Here is a 16,695-nt window from a genome sequence, read left to right on the forward strand (position 1 = left end):
CTTGGGGGTGGACTCGCCTATCTCTGGGGCGGAGGTTACGGAACATTCAGGAGAATGAGAGATTTACGGATTCATTTTTAGCGTCTCCAGATATGTCCGCCATAGCTATTCAGTCTCCCCCGGATCCGGCAGCAGAGCCTTCGCAGCAAGGCGAGTGGGTGACAACCTGGCAGCATAGCCATAAATCCAAGCCTAACTCACACCGGCACCATTCGCCTACTCGCGTTTCCAATCACCTATTCGAGTCTCCCCACTCAGTGAAACTCCCGCTGAGACACCTGTTGAAAGTGCTCTATTCTCTATTCTAAGAATCGTGAGAGTAGCAACTCCAGCGACCATAGTAAATTGTCTCCCTGGTGCCAGAGCGACCGACATCTCAGCATATTTAAAAGTGCGGGCTAAAAGTAAAAGTAAATACTCTCTGATTATTATCCACGTCAGCACTAATGATGTCCGATTGAGGTAATCGGAGATCACTAATGCAAATTTTAAAGAGGAGTGCAACCTTGCGAAGAAGATGTGTGTGTCAGTAATGTGCTCTGGCCCCATCCCTGCTAGGCGTGGCAATGAAATGTACAGCAGATTATCGTCGCTACATCACTGGCTGTCAGAATGGTGCCCCATAAATGGTGTGGGTTATATAGACAACTGGCGGATGTTTTGGGGTAGGCCTGGGCTTTTGAAGAGGGATGGTATTCACCCCTCGCGGGCTGGTGCCGACCTCCTGTCGAAAAACAGCTCAAGGCAAATTGCTGACTAACTAAAGCCAAGTCCAGGCGGCAGGAAAAGCGGCATAACTGACTGCCGGATAGTTGCTTAGAGTCATCACCTAGGGTTCATTTTATTGAGACTGTGTCTGTTCCCCACGTTTTTAATCACGGATGACTATGCCACCGTAGTGTGTGCCATAATAACTTAATAAAAATCACAATGAGTCTATTACTAGAAAACAGTTGTGATGCAAGGCTTAAACTTAAACTTGGACTTCTGAATAAGATCCCTGGCTCCTAAGAAACTATTAATAAATGAAATTACTGATTTTAGTCTTGGTGCCCTATGCTTTACTGAGACCTGGCTTAAACCGAATGAATTAATGGCACTAAATGAATCAACTGCAGCGGAATACAGTTATAAGCATAACTCTCGACCAAATCGCAAAGGTGGTGGTGTTGCTGCAATTTTCCAGTCGCACCTAAGAGTGTCTGAGAAATGTGGTTTGAGTTTAAGCACATACGAAACTCTTGTTCTTAGCCTTGCTGGCTCATCTCTTTCTAGTTCTTCACCCCAAATCACCATTGTTATTGTGTATAGACCACCTGGGCCGTACAGTAATTATCTTAAGAAGCTTGCTGATTTTTTAACAAACCTGATGGTCAGTACTGACAAAGCCGTTATTGTGGGTAATTTTAACATTCATATGGAGAAAGACAGTGATTGCTTTTCTTGACTCTGTAGGTGTATGTCAGAATGTAGTCGGGCCTACTCATTCCTGTAACCATATCCTTTATTTGATTATTAGTCATGGAATCCTGGTGGAACATGTATCTATTATGCCACAGAGTCCTCTGCTCTAGGATCATTACTTGTTAATGTTTGAAATCCAGTATAGCCTCCCGTTGACCACCAATCCAAAGTATAGAATTAGACGTTCCATTGCCTCACTAAGTACAACAACATTTCTGAAACAACTTCCACAGTCCTTCAGCCTTACATCTGAAGCATCGTGTGTAAATGAACTTGAACAGGCAACTTCAAACATGGAAAAATCCCTTCGCAACACTCTAGATCTTGTAGCTCCACTTAAGAGGATAAAGCATAGTGATAACAAACCTGCCCCCTGGTACTCTGATCATACACGTGAACTCAAACAGGCATCACGCAAGCTAGAGCGCAAATGGCGCTCAGCTAAACTAGAAGTTTTCACATCTGCCTGGAAAGAGAGAATCTCTAAATTCAGACAAGCACTAGTGACTGCTAGGTCTGTGTATCTCTCCAGATTAATAGACATGAACAAAACCAATCATAAATTCCTATTTGAATCCGTGGTTAGGATAACACAGAGTTCTTCATTAAACTCGCAAGTCCGGCAAGCTCTTAAGAGTGATGACTTTTTATGGTAAAATAACTAAGATTAGACAGACCATCCAGTGCACGTCCTTACCTACTTATGGCTGCCAGCCTCCTGCTAGTCTTATGCCTACCAATAATGAGACCTTTGAATCTTTCATTCCTATAAAACACTCATAATTTTTTAACTTAATTTTCTCCTGTAAATCCTCTACTAGCCTCGTAGACCCAATTCCTACAAAATTCTTCAAGGAAATTGCACGTTAAATGTGTTAAACTCATATCTTAGGCTTGGATATGTTACAAAACCTTTTAAAATGGCTGTTATTAGACCCGTCATAAACAAACCAAATCTTAAACCTAGTGTTTTAGGAAACCATAGACCTATCTCAAATCTTCCTTTCATTTCAAAGATCATGGAAAAGGTTGTAGTTTGTCAGTTATCTTTCCTACAAAAAAATAATGCCAGTGAATTATATCAGTCTGGCTTTAGACCGAACAATAGCACAAAAACTGCTCTAGTCAAAGTAATGAATGATTTACTTGTGGCTTCTGACCGTGGCTATATATCTCTTTTGGTATTGCTAGATTTAACTGCAGCATTCGATACTGTGGACCATAATATCCTCTTGGATCAGTTAGAAGGTGTAGTTGGCATTATGGGGACAGCACTTTCTTGGTTCCACTCATGCTGGGTGGCAAACATTTTCCTTATGTTAAACACAGAAAAAACAGAAGTTCTGCTAATTGGTTCCAAGGCTGCAAGAAATAAGTTTCACCACTTCAACATTGGTAGTCTTCCTACACAACCTTAGTGGTTATAAATCTTGGCGTTCTGGTTGATTCGGATCTATGTTTTGATGCTCACATAAGAAGTATTACTAGAACTACGTTTTTTCATCTATGGAACATAGCCAAGCTTCGTAAGATGCTCTCACTTCATGATGCAGAAAAATTTATACATGCCTTTCTAAGTTCCAGACTGGATTACTGTAATGCCCTCCTATTTGGTTGCCCGTCTGGATCCTTACATAAACTTCAATTGGTACAGAATGCAGCAAGCCAGAGTTCTAACAAACACTAAGAAAATTGATCGCATTACACTGGTCTTAGGGGCGGCATGGTGGTGCAGTGGTTAGCACTGTTGCCTCACACCTCTGGGACCCATGTTCGAGTCTCCGCCTGGGTCACATGTGTGTGGAGATTGCATGTTCTCCCCATGTTGTTGTGTGGGGTTTCCTCCGGGCACTCCGGTTTCCCCCCACAGTCCAAAAACATGCTGAGGCTAATTGGAGTTACTAAATTGCCCATAGGTGTGCATGCGTGAGTGAATGGTGTGTGAGTGTGCCCTGCGATGGGCTGGCCCCCCATCCTGGGTTGTTCCCTGCCTCGTGCCCATTGATTCCGGGATAGGCTCCGGACCCCCCGCAACCCAGTAGGATAAGCGGTTTGGAAAATGGATGGATGGATACACTGGTCTTATCCTCCCTTCATTGACTACCAGTTAAGTCTCAGATAAAATATAAAATACTGCTATTAACCTATAAAGCACAGAATGCACCTGAATATTCTTCGGAATATTGTTGCACCAGAATACCTTAGTGATCTGCTGACCTCATACAATCCTCCACGCTTGCTTCGTTCTCAAGGCACGGGATATCTGTTAGTACCGTATTTTCACGCATATAACTATACGTGTTTTTACAAACCGTTCAACCCTCCCGCGCGGTATCTCTGTGTGCGCGTTATGCAAAATTTGTTTTACACGGTTGATGTCGTCTGTTAATATTTTAATGGAGATGAAAATGTCCTATCGAAACAAAACTAATGAAACGATTTGATCATGATTATGATTTGCATTTTTCCAGTTCCTTCTTTTCTTTTCTCCATTCACACTCCGATGCTTCTCCAACATCAAACTCTCTCGCTACTGCCCTGTTGCCTATTTCCTCAGCTTTCGCAAAGACTTTAAGCTTAAAGTCCGCTGTATATGACATTCGTTTCACTCCTGGCATGATGGGGTTTTAGAAACACTTTAAATTTAAACTTAATCGAGAAAATCTACTAGAACTCAATTAATTGAAGTCGTTCATTAAATTTGTTTCATTCGGGCCATGCATCTTGACACTATACTGTAATTGACTCTTTGTAGCTGATTAGGTCTACTCTGTCTTTCTATGTATGATCTATGTCTGGGGGTGGCGGGAGGACTTTTCAGTTCAATGGGCAGCATGCGCGGTATACGCATGGGCGCGCTATGCAGAATTTTTTTTACATAATTCCTTTGTTCCCGCGCGCTATACGCGTGGGCGCGTTATACACGTGTGCACGTTATATGCGTAAAAATACGGTACCTAGGGTAGAAAGAGTTACGGCAGGCTGCAGAGCTTTCTCCTATAGAGGTCCTCAGCTGTGGAATGGTCTTCCACCAAATTCGCGGGTTTCAGGCTCACTCTCAATATTCAAGTCTAGACTAAAAACACATCTGTTTAGTTTAGCTTATAGGAACACTAGTTCTAGCTCTAGCTAACTCCTCACTCCCAGTCAAACCAATAGTGTGAGGTGTAGAGCTGGGTGGGGATCGGTACCATTGGCTTTGGATAAACTGGACTGTCAGTGCTGTCACTCTAGCTTCACAATCCCTTGTGGAATTGGAGTGCTGACATTTCAGGGACTCCCCATGCCTGCATTCCCACTTGCCTCTCCCTCCTACTGATGCTGCCATAGCCATATCTGCCAGAGCTTGCACATTGCACTTCATATTGCACTCACCTAGCTGTTAGCACTGCCTATAGTCTCCCCTACTTTGACTAATTGTACATTTTATTTACCCTACTCTTCCTGGGGGGTGCTGCCTGGAGACCTCAATCTATCAAGATGTCCAGCACACCCTACTACATGTGACGTCGCCACTACCAATGACGTCCCTGCATCCAGCTCGTCGTTCTGCCTGTGTCATCTTCCATGTATGACCCGCTGCCTTACTTCTGGTTGCCTGGAAGGAGCGTCAGCACCGGTTTGTCATCACCTCCCTGCTCCCCGGTTATTTCTCAAATCTTATGATTTGGACAGTGTGACTTGGCACTTAACCATCTCTCCTATTTGACTATCCCTGCCAGCCCCTGGAGGATAGGCCCCTTTGAGTCTGGTCCCTCCCAAGGTTTCTTCCTTCTTGGGAGTTTTTCCTTGCCACTGTCGCCTATGGCTTACTCACTGGGGGCTTTGGGTGAGGATGCTCTAAAGCGCTTTGAGACAAAAATAATTTTGTTGTTGTTGTTTTCTCTAATATCCAGGATAAGATTGGAAAATTAGAAGTTTTAGAACCATTGGACGGTAGTGATCACCACTATTGTTCCTAATTTACATTAATAATATTGACACCAATACATACAGTAAACTGGTTAAATTTGTATACGACACCAAGGTGGGTGGTGTAGCAGATACTGATCTCGCAGCGGAGAGGCTACAACAAGGTCTGGATTTAATTAGCAACTGCTAACATAGATAAATGTAAGGTAATCCCTGCAGGGAGCAGAAATACAAAGTATAGATATTTTATGGGTTCCACTGAAATAAAGGTAGCTGATTACGAGAAAGATCTCGGTGTGTATGTTGATGCTTCCATCTACCACTCTCACCAGTATGGGGAAGCTTTGGTCACCATACCTTAAGAAGGACATTGCTGCCTTGGAAAAGGTGCAACGTAGGGCTACGAGAATGATTCCTGATCTTAGAGAAATGTCTTATGAGGACAGGTTAGTTGAGCTGAATCTGTTTAGCCTCGAGCAAAGGAGACTAAGGGGGGCATAATCCAGGTATATAAGATTCTAACAGGTCTGGATGCTGTTCAGCCAAATGGCTATTTAAATATTAGTTGAAATACTAGAACTCGTGGCCATAATTGGAAATTAGCGGAAGAACATTTTAAAATGAATTTGAGGAAGCACTTCTTTACACAGCATGTAGTTAGAGTATGGAATAGTCTTCCTACTAGTGTAGCGCAAGCTAAAACCCTGTATTCCTTTAAATCAGCGCTAGATAATATTTTAACAACTGAGCTATTAGTTAAGTTCTCCCCAAACAAGCTTGATGGGCCGAACAGCCTCCTCTCGTTTGTAAATTTCTTATGTTCTTAAATAAAAAAAACTCGTATAGTGTGTGAAGGTTTCGGTATTTAAAGGATTCAGTATTTATAAGGTAAAGTCAGATGTCACAGAAACCCTCATTCTTTCATAGTGTGTGAACCCTTCGAAATGACCTGCTTATTTCAATTCATTGGTCATAAAATGTGATCTGCTCCTCACCTAAGTTACAATGATGAACAAACACATCCGTTTTAACTAATAACATGCAAATTATCGAATTGTTCTTGTTCATATTGAATATATCATCCAAACATTCACAGTGTAGGTAGAAAAAAGTATGTGAATCCCTAGGCTAATGACTTCAACAGAAGCTAACCGAAGTCAGTAGTGAGCAAACCTAGAGTTCAATCAATGAAACAAGACTGGAGGTGTGACTTACAGTTACTTTGACTTTGATACTGATCAGCCATAATATTACAACCACTGACATGTTAAGTGAATAACATTAATTACCTTATTACAAGTAAGTGTATGGATTTGAGCGACTTTGACAAGGGTTAAATTGTTGTGGCTAGACAACTGGGTCACAGCATGTCCAAAGTGTTCCCGGAATGCAGTACCTACCAAAACTGGTCCAAAGAAGGCCAACTGCTAAACCACCAGTGGGATCAAAGGGCACATTGCTGTGCATGGGCAGTAAAGACTAGCCCATCTGAAAGCCAGTGCAGCACAAATTGCTGAAAAGTTAATGCTGACAGAAAGGCATCAGAATACACAGTGTATCGTAGTGTACAGCATAGCTACAGACTGGTCAGGGTGCCCATGCTGGTCCCTGGAAACCACTGAAAGCACCTGAAATGGACAGAACTGGACCATGGAGCAATGGAAGATGGTGTCCTGGTCTGATGAGTAATGTTTTCTATTACATCATGTGGACAGCTGGGTGCATGTGTGTCATTTACCTGGGGAAGAAATGGTACCAGGATACACTATGGGAGCATGGCAAGCTGGCAGAGACAGTGTGATGCTCAGGGCAATGTTCTGCTGGGAAACCTTGAATCCTGGAATTCATGTGGATGTTCCTCTGACACGTACCACCTACCTAAATAATGTTGCAGACCAAGTATATCCATCATGGTGACGGTATTAACTGATGGTATTGGCCTCTTTCAGCAGGATAATGTGCCCTGCTACACTGCAAAATTTGTTTAGGAATAGTTTATGGGACATAAAAAAAGTTCAAGGTGTTGACTTCACCTCCAAATTCTGTAGATCTTAATCCAGTAGAGCATCTGTTGGATGAACTGGACAAAAGTTACATCCATGGAGGCAACACTTTGCAACTCACAAGAGTTATCTGCTGGAACAATCTTGGTGCCAGATACCACAGGACACCTTCAGAAGTCTTGTGGAATCCATGCCTTAATGGGTCAGAGCTGTTTTGGTAGCATGAGGGGGGACATACACAATATGAGGTAGGTGGTTTTAATGTTATGGCTGATCAGCAGGGCTAATTATTTTTTCAATTAATCATTTAAAAAAAATAGTTTATCAATCTGTGTGTGTGTGTGTATTTATTTATCTAGGTTTCATTTTCGCAATGTTTAAAGAGTTGTACTGGGCGGTACTGCAATACAGATTTCGGTGACTCATTTTGGTGATATCCATTGATTGTCACACCTCACAGGCCATTGCTAGTTAACAATACACTTGCTCTGATGTCAACAGATGCCTATCACTAGCTAGTGGCTACCTTAAACAGTTAAGATGCCTAAAGCTAAATGGTCTGAAGTGTGGCCGTATTTCACCTGATAAAGTCCTGGTGTCGGAATCCTATGTAAATTTTACATACAGAACTTTGGCCTTTCTTTAGTGGTTTGCACAATTTGTTTCCAGTGACATTTGTAAATCTGTGTACCATTTACAGCTGTGAAAGCATATATGATAAATATGGACAGCAGCTATATCAAATTTCATATCTCATTCCTACGATACTGATATCAAACCGGAAGCAAAATTAATCAGATTAAATCGTAAACCCATCCCTATCCAACGATATCCGTAATGGTGATATTATGCAAAAATATATTGGCTATCAATATCAGTCAAAATACCCACATTGGTGAACCATTACATTGTCTATAAATGGATTTATAACTGTGACTACTCTCTCTTTCAAAGTGGGCACCCAGCCCAGATGATTAAAGCATAATGCAGAATGTTTAATGGGTAAAAAAGAATCCTGTAGTCTGAAATTAATTTGAGACCACCTCCACATTCCACTTTACAGCATTACTGGGAAATGTTTTGGGAACATATGAAGCAAAGGGTGTATTTTTTTGGGAAAAACATGCAGCACTACAAATGGCTTAAAAAGGGCACCACATACCAGCATGAAAACATCATACCAACAGTGTAGTACAGTGGAGGCAGCATCACGATTTAGAGCTGCTTTGGACAGCTTGCCATCAAGATATCCTACAGGATAATGTTAGGGTGGCTGTCTGCCAGCTGAAGCTCAGTAAACGTTGGGTGAGAAAAGGTGTGGCTCATCAGAAGCCAGGTAGGACAGAAAACCTACTGAAGGGTAGCTCTCCAGGACTGGAGATGGAGACCTCTGCCATAGCACTTATTGCTGTCAAAGGATGTTCAACCACTTATTAAAATCCAAGAGTTCAAATACTGCATCCAACCTACACTGTAAGTGTTTGAATGGTGTGTTCAGTATGTACAAGTATAATATTGTCAATTCTGTGTTATTAGTTAAAACATATTGTTTGTTCTTTATTGTAACTTGCATAGATATCAGATCATATTTTATGACCAATGAATTAAAAAAATGTTGTTTTTTTTTTAGAAACTTTGCTTGTACGTAACTTAACGTATCACAAAATAGGTGTGGCAGAATGACTAGTACTGTTGCCTCACTTCTCCATGGTTGGGACTTCGAAAATTGCATCTACACTATGCAAGTAGAGTTTGCATGTTCTCCCCATGTCATGCAGATTATCTAGTGCAGTACAAATACATGTAGTTAGGCTACCTGTGGTATATGAAAAGCACACTTAAAATAAAATAAAATAAAATAAAACATTCTTAATTGTTTTTATGCGTTTACTTTTCTGCAAACTCAAGTTAATTTTCCCATAAGATATGGCGAGGATCATAGCTATTGAAATGTGATTTGCACTCTTTCAATGGGAAGTCCTACCTTTATTCGACAGACTAGAGCCAAAGCACTCTCAAAGCAAACAGCAGTACAGACAAGGTGAGTCAACTATTTACACAGCACAGGATGGTACACTACAATAACAGCCACATTTTCAGGGGAACGGTACACATGTGAAATATATACAGAGGCACATATTAAGCAACGCAATAGCACAACAGAAGGTGTACTAATTATCCTGAATAATTAACTGCCTGGCCCTACAGCATCACAATATAATCATAATAGTTTAAAATGTATGCCCCCTTTCTTTGGGAACAAAATAGGTTTGTAAATTGCTGGGCAGCTGTGCTTATTTTAAGATACATATTTTTAACTTAAAGCAAGTTATGCTTGTGGCCTGTGCTGCCTGGAATAGAGTCCACCCTGCAACCCTGCCTAGGATAAGAGGTTGAAAGATCCATGTGCCCCTAGGACTACCCAGCTTTAAAAACTCCATAGTCAAACGTACCCACTGATGATACAACAAAAGGAGGAGGTTCAAACACCTGTGAGGCCATTCATCCTCTGAGATAGCGTCCATCAAGGGATTATGTAAAGGTCAAGCATTGAGACCATCATCTCCAATGACCTTTCAAAGCGTTTATAGGTCTGAAAGCACCCTCCCACCCCCCTTAATGGATCATCATAATGAATATTCTACATGGCCTGTTGAAGAAATTTTCTTTGTCTCTATATCAAAGTAAAACATTTGCCTGAAAGTGTCCCTAAAACACCAACATAAAACATCATTGCTAAGATTTTTAATCCTTATATCTTCCAACACTAGAACACAGGGCCTGGGCCAATACATTACTCCTCTCTGCATTAAAATGTAATACCCGTTTTCTGACTCAGATTGACAAATTGATCAGTTCACACTGTCATTTAGGAGAATGATTTGACCAGTCTTAACTTTTGAGACAATATTTTCATTGTGTCATAAGATCCAAATGGAGTATCCAATAAGCAAAAGCCCTAGTCAAGTCAAATTTTAACTGAACTAAAAATGAATAAGTTATCTGCAGCCACACTGTAATGTAATGTATCTGTAAGCTGAAATACATTAAACAAGGCTCTAATTTCTATAAGGCATACTTGCTACACTAATGAAAAAAGACCAAAAAGGGAAGAAACTTGACTTCACCTTGATTAACAACATGATTTCCAGTAATATTATTTATCCTCCAAGGTCACCAGTGTACAGCTCTTTGAAATTCCTGTCCCACTTTTAAAGAAATTTGCTTCTCAATTATTTAATATACATTATTTTGAGAAAAAGAAGTAGTATATATAAAGTAACCATGAATGATCTCCTGAAGTACGGTAATGGTCCTAACGTATACCCCTCCCACACGAGGCATGGTTGATTTACATTATTATATGCTGGTGATTATTTTAACTGTTTTTCGCAAGTCTGAATTTACAGAATGTGAACATTTATGAATTTATGGAAGGTGACTATAATGCATGGAGTTTATTTCATATTAAACAATAAATGTAGTAGCTTGACAAGTTGCGGCTTAAACAATAAACCCTTTTAGACTCACGTAGTCAATTATAAACATCTGCTTCAGTCGGACATCCGACTAAAAGACAAGTAATGGCGAAATGAAAAACTAGACAAGCACAATGTTAATACATACTCCTCCGGGATACAAAAATATACAATCAGATAATATAAGAACATAAACGACAGATATATCTAAATTACTTACCTTAAAGCGTGCTAAAATGTTAAATGTTATGTAATGTTTGAATCCGCAGTGTCCAGCTATCGTAAGGGCTTTATACACTTCGGTCAGCTGTGCAGTTTAACTCATTGCACTGTAACACTGTGGGCACCAGGCGCATGTAGTCACGTCCCTGGCTGCGCCTTACTGGAAATGACATTTAGGGTTACCTCCACTATAAAAGTGACTGCAATAAGATATCCGATCAGTGGCGGAACAACTGCACACAAGACCCCAGAGCAAAACACCGATCGCCCTCCCCTCCCCCCGCGCAGACACACACACACACACACACACACATACGTATATGTATATGTGGTGGCACTGAAACGAGTTTTAAAGTGTGGGTGCAAGAACACAAAAAACTTAACGGAAGAATTCGACTGTCCCTCACAAAAACTGTAAAGTTTTAGAGGCTAAATTGCGTTTTCTACGCCTTTTCAGACAGGAGGAGATTTGTTTGGCTATACCTAGAAAACAACGTTGTTACCAGTGTGGATACCGTCAGAGTTTTACCAAGGACAAAAATTCCACCTCCAGCTGCCTGCATATCTCATCCATTTCTGTTGCAAAAATTACAGTGTACTGTCTAAGTGAATAGGGTATATAGGTTAATTAGTGTGCACGTACCGTCTTCCTCATTTTCATAATGCTTCCATGCATCCGGGTATAGCCCATTCAAATGTCAAGAAGAATAACTTTTTTATATAATTTAGACAGCACATAATTATTAACTTACTTTAACGTATTTACTTATACAACCACATATTTCGCACATTTTGACATCAGTGATGCAGTGAAGATACAGTCTCTTTATTTCTTGACGCCAACCCTCCCCATTAATCCGGGCTTGGAACAGGTGTTGTGACGAATTCTGCACCCCTGCAGTGAAATGTACCCCCTGTCGGGAGCGCGCACCGCTCTTTTCTTCTATTCGAAGTGGGAAAATACGTAGTTCCGTCAATCTAAATATGCAACAGAAATATTAATCTTAATTAATATAATCTTTCTCCACAATGACGAGAGTGTTCTGGTACAGTGATGCGAAATACCTAAACAAAAAAGATATTTATCTTTATGACGGCTAACCTGGCAGGAAATTCATTTCCATTCTCCCCTTTGATTCTATCACGAAATGCTGCTAGCAAGCGACATATTTAAAGAAATAGATAATAATTACTGAATTTCATGAATGCCATATCACGTGCATCGCGCGGGTGGGGGGGAGGGGTGCATTTTACGGCAGCTTACTTGTTTCGTATTTAAGAAACTGGCTCAGTACCTGTGTTATTAGTACCTTACAAAGTTCGCACTGTTTATTGATCTTGTTCTATTGTGCAGGTTTATGAAAAGCATATTAGGAGGAGGTGAACTGACAGGAACATGCAGGGGTGGAAGGGGGTGTGTCATTAAGCATAAGGGTATGCACCCTTTTCAAATCTAGCTGCTAAGATAACAACTTTAGGGGACCGGCCATGAATTGCACCCCCTTTGAATTCTTGCTCTGTTCCTGCAACGTAAATGAAATTTGCTCAGGTAGTACACTTTGCCACACAGAGTGTACTGTCCAAAGCATTTTGGGATCTAATCACCAGAGACAGAGATACAGGGGGGAGCCATTCATGGCAGGGTACCTGCCGGGAATTGCATCCCCTTTGAATTTTGCAGGAAAATGTACATCCAATTTTAAATTTTAATTAATAAAATTTTAATTATTTAGGTTCCCCTGAATCTCAATGTTTTATGGAGTGATCTACAGATACAGAGGGCTCTGTGATGTCAGGATTCTTTTTTCAAGTAATGTAAATATCAGTTGCTAAACTTGTCATGTATGTTTTGGTACCAAGTTTGCATCATGATTCACAGTTAAAATTACAGTTTGAACGCCAATGATCTTGAATGCCAAAAAAATTTATATGCTGCCTCATGACAACACATGTCATGCACTGTACCTACACAGATTATGAAACAGACCTTGCTGATGTCAAGTTGGCATGAAATGGGATATAATGTAGAAACTTAACATAATGTCCTAGTTGTAATTATTCATTTCAACATTAAAGTTTTCTTATAGATATCATCTGAGATTCAATAGGCAAATTATTTTGTGAAAGCATAGAAACTTTAATAATAAATACAATTAGCAATTCCAACAATGACTACAAACTAACATAAAATCAAAAATTCATTTATTATTATGGATGATAATAATAATGTTAGAAAGTAATTAGTCACATTGTCAAATATATAAATAATTAATCCTACATAAAACACAAAACTAATAAACTGACAATTCCTTTTGTGCATGCTGGACAAATATAGTCCTGATCAATAGGAGGATTCTGCACGCAGTCATGGTGGTACTATCTGCTACAAACATCACAGCAGACCTAAAGGGAAGGGAGAGTGTTTCCATTAAAGTATGGTTAACGCTTATCACATTAAGGAATCCTGACATAATGGAGCCCTCTGTATCTGTCTAACTGTAGATCACTCCATAAAACATTGTGATTCAGGGGAACCTAAATAATTTAAAACTGGATGTCCATTTTCCTGCAAAATTCAAAGGGGGTGCATTTCCTGGCAGGTATCCTGCCGTGAATGGCACCCCCCTGTATCTCTGTCTCTGGTGATTAGATTCCAAAATGCTTTGGACAGCACACTCTGTGTGGCAAAGTGTACAACCTGCGCAAATTTCATTTATGTAGGACATACAGAGCCAGAATTCAAAGGGTTGCATTTCCTGGCAGGTATCCTGCCGTGAATGGCACCCCCTGTATCTCTGTCTCTGGTGATTAGATTCCAAAATGCTTTGGACAGTACACTCTGTGTGGCAAAGTGTACTACCTGAGCAAATTTCATTTATGTAGGACATACAGACCCAGAATTCAAAGGAGGTGCAATTCCCAGCAGATACTCTGCCATGAATGGCTCCCCCCTGTATCTCTGTCTCTGGTGATTAGATCCCAAAATGCTTTGGACAGTACACTCTGTGTGGCAAAGTGTACTACCTGAGCAAATTTCATTTACGTTGCAGGAACAGAGCAAGAATTCAAAGGGGGTGCAATTCATGGCCGGTCCTCTAAAGTTGTTATCTTAGCAGCTAGATTTGAAAAGGGTGCATACCCTTATGCTAAAGGACACACCCCCTTCCACCCCTGCATGTTCCTGTCAGTTCACCTCCTCCTAATATGCTTTTCATAAACCTGCACAATAGAACAAGATCAATAAACAGTGCGAACTTTGTAAGGTACTAATAACACAGGTATTGAGCCAGTTTCTTAAATACGAAACAAGTAAGCTGCCGTACAATGCACCCCCCCCCCCCCCCCCCCCACTCGCGCGCTGCACGTGATATGGCATTCATGAAATTCAGTAATTATTATCTATTTCTTTAAATATGTCGCTTGCTAGCAGCATTTCATGATAGAATCAAAGGGGAGAATGGAAATGAATTTCCTGCCAGCTTAGCCGTCATAAAGATAAATATCTTTTTTGTTTAGGTATTTCGCATCACTGTACCAGAACACTCTCTTCATTGTGGAGAAAGATAATTACTAGATATGTATAGGGAATAATATTGTGTAATTTGCTTTGATTCTTAAAGCGAAGGACTTCCTTGTTCTCAAACTAGTAAACTGATGACGAGACAAATAAATCACCTACGTTCTTGTTCTGGGCCCATTGTTTACATGTCACAGTTTATCAGTTTTATATGGGTTAAATGCAGCCTTCGCGAAGTAAGACAGTGGTCTTCTAAATGTGCAAACGCAATTTAATATTTCTGTTGCATATTTAGATTGACGGAACTACGTATTTTCCCACTTCAAATAGAAGAAAAGAGCGGTGCGCGCTCCCGACAGGGGGTGCATTTCATGGCAGGGGTGCAGAATTCGGCACAACACCTGCACCTAGTTGAGCTGGCTTGCTCCCTTAGGTGGCTGGGTTAGGCTAAACTATATACATATTTACAAAGGCTACAATAAAACATGCCGAAATATGTAGTCTAACAAAACGCAGTTTAAAGAAGGTAGCCCACCTGGCGAAATTGCATACAAACAAAAGGCCTGCGGCATATAATAGCCTATTAGAACAGAACTTGCTCAAAGTTTTTTTCCTTTTCTTTCCTCTTTTGTGCCCCAGTTTTACTTTTAAAAACATTGAATTACTTTCTGGACTAACGAATGCAACCAGACATGCACCTTCCTAGTCTTCATGTATGTCGGCAGCCTTTATATCCTACCCATCATGCACTGCAGTTTTTTGCAAATTCCTGAAATGGAAAACCATTAAATACAAAAGGAACAACTTAGTTTATACATATTATACATTATACATATTTATTACAAAAAAAAAATAAAAAAATACACCATACCCCCACCATAGTAAGAATGTATACCAAAACCGACAGATATATAAAATCACAACTCATAAGTTATGATGTTAGTAATGTATTATAAGTCTCAAGAACTTTGCAGAAGTTATATTAGTGTAAATTTGTTTGTGTTTAGTGTATGAGAGTGGGGTCTTATGGCTGGCTTTAGAAGCCCTCTACGATCCAGACCAGGAGGCCAGAGGGGTCATCCTAGTTGAAAAGTGAACCAGTTTCCCTTAGTGTAATCTTGCTGGGGGTATATGACAGTTCATCAGAATGGATGTATTCCATGGCTGTGAGGGGTGTGGTAATGAATTCAAATTATTGAGCCAGATCAGCTCAAAAATGTACTTCTTGAAAATGGTGCTTCAATGTACCTTATACAATCAGGACTTATAAACAGGCACCGCCGGACATTTTTAGTGGTGGGGTACCATCGGCAGAGTTATGTAACTGCCCTGCAAAAATTGAGCTAGATCAGCTGATATCCGAACCAAATGAAACTAGTTGAAACTTGTTCTGTATCAACCCAGGTATCATAAATGAACATTGCCAGACAGTTTCTGTGGTGGGTTACCCCTGCCAGACACACCCAAAAAGACCACACCCAAAATTCAGCTAAATCAGCTTACATCTGAACTGAATGAAACTAGCTGGAATTTGTTCAGTATCAACCCAGGTATCATGAATGAGCATTGCCAGACAGTTTCTGTGGTGGGTTACCTGTGGCAGATGTGCCGCAAGGGCCCCTTCCAAAACGTCTGGCAGTTCAGAGAACATCTATGGCAAAAGCCTTGTCTGTACAAGTGCAGGCGATCATGAAAAAATAGAAAATCTGAAAGAAAAACTAATATCAAATCAACAAGGCTGTCACTAATCTGGACACTTAGGTGATGTGTACACATTATAGGTGATGTGTACAAATGTACTAACAGGTGTAGGCTGCTTTGGATTAACTTGACCTGGCTAAACAGGTGATAGGCTTTAGTCACATTTATTATCATGTTGCTATGAGAAATCACTGCAGTACAAAATCTGAACTCATGAACTAATGAAGAGCCTAGGCTAGGAAACAAAACTATTGTGTTCTTTGTAAAATTCTGTTTTACTTTCTGGAATTTAGATTTTTCTGTGATCTCCATTTCCCATTTGATATAAACTTTCTGGAATTTGGATTTTTGGGTGGTCTTCATTCCCATTTGATACAATGAAATGGATATAGGATAT

At 40.4% G+C, this 16,695-nt stretch overlaps 1 protein-coding gene and 1 pseudogene across 6 annotated transcripts in view; one reads left to right on the forward strand and one right to left on the reverse strand.

Annotated features, from left to right (window-relative positions):
* The window catches only part of LOC125738526 (protein kinase C theta type-like), an 86,800-nt gene extending 75,039 nt beyond the window's left edge, over positions 1-11,761 (reverse strand). For 2 of the 6 annotated variants that reach the window (XR_007396851.1, XM_049007608.1), the window contains exon 1: positions 11,079-11,280. The gene's annotated coding sequence lies outside the window, so the exon portion shown is untranslated. Of the gene's footprint in view, positions 1-10,910; positions 10,944-11,078; positions 11,281-11,723 lie in introns of those variants that run through there. The other 4 variants (XM_049007606.1, XM_049007605.1, XM_049007604.1 and 1 more) reach the window with 4 other exon arrangements.
* Positions 979-3,709, forward strand: LOC125738675 (uncharacterized; annotated as a pseudogene).
* Positions 11,762-16,695: the final 4,934 nt, after the last annotated feature.

This window comes from Brienomyrus brachyistius, chromosome 3 (assembly GCF_023856365.1).
Source record: "Brienomyrus brachyistius isolate T26 chromosome 3, BBRACH_0.4, whole genome shotgun sequence".
Lineage (NCBI taxonomy): Eukaryota > Metazoa > Chordata > Actinopteri > Osteoglossiformes > Mormyridae > Brienomyrus > Brienomyrus brachyistius.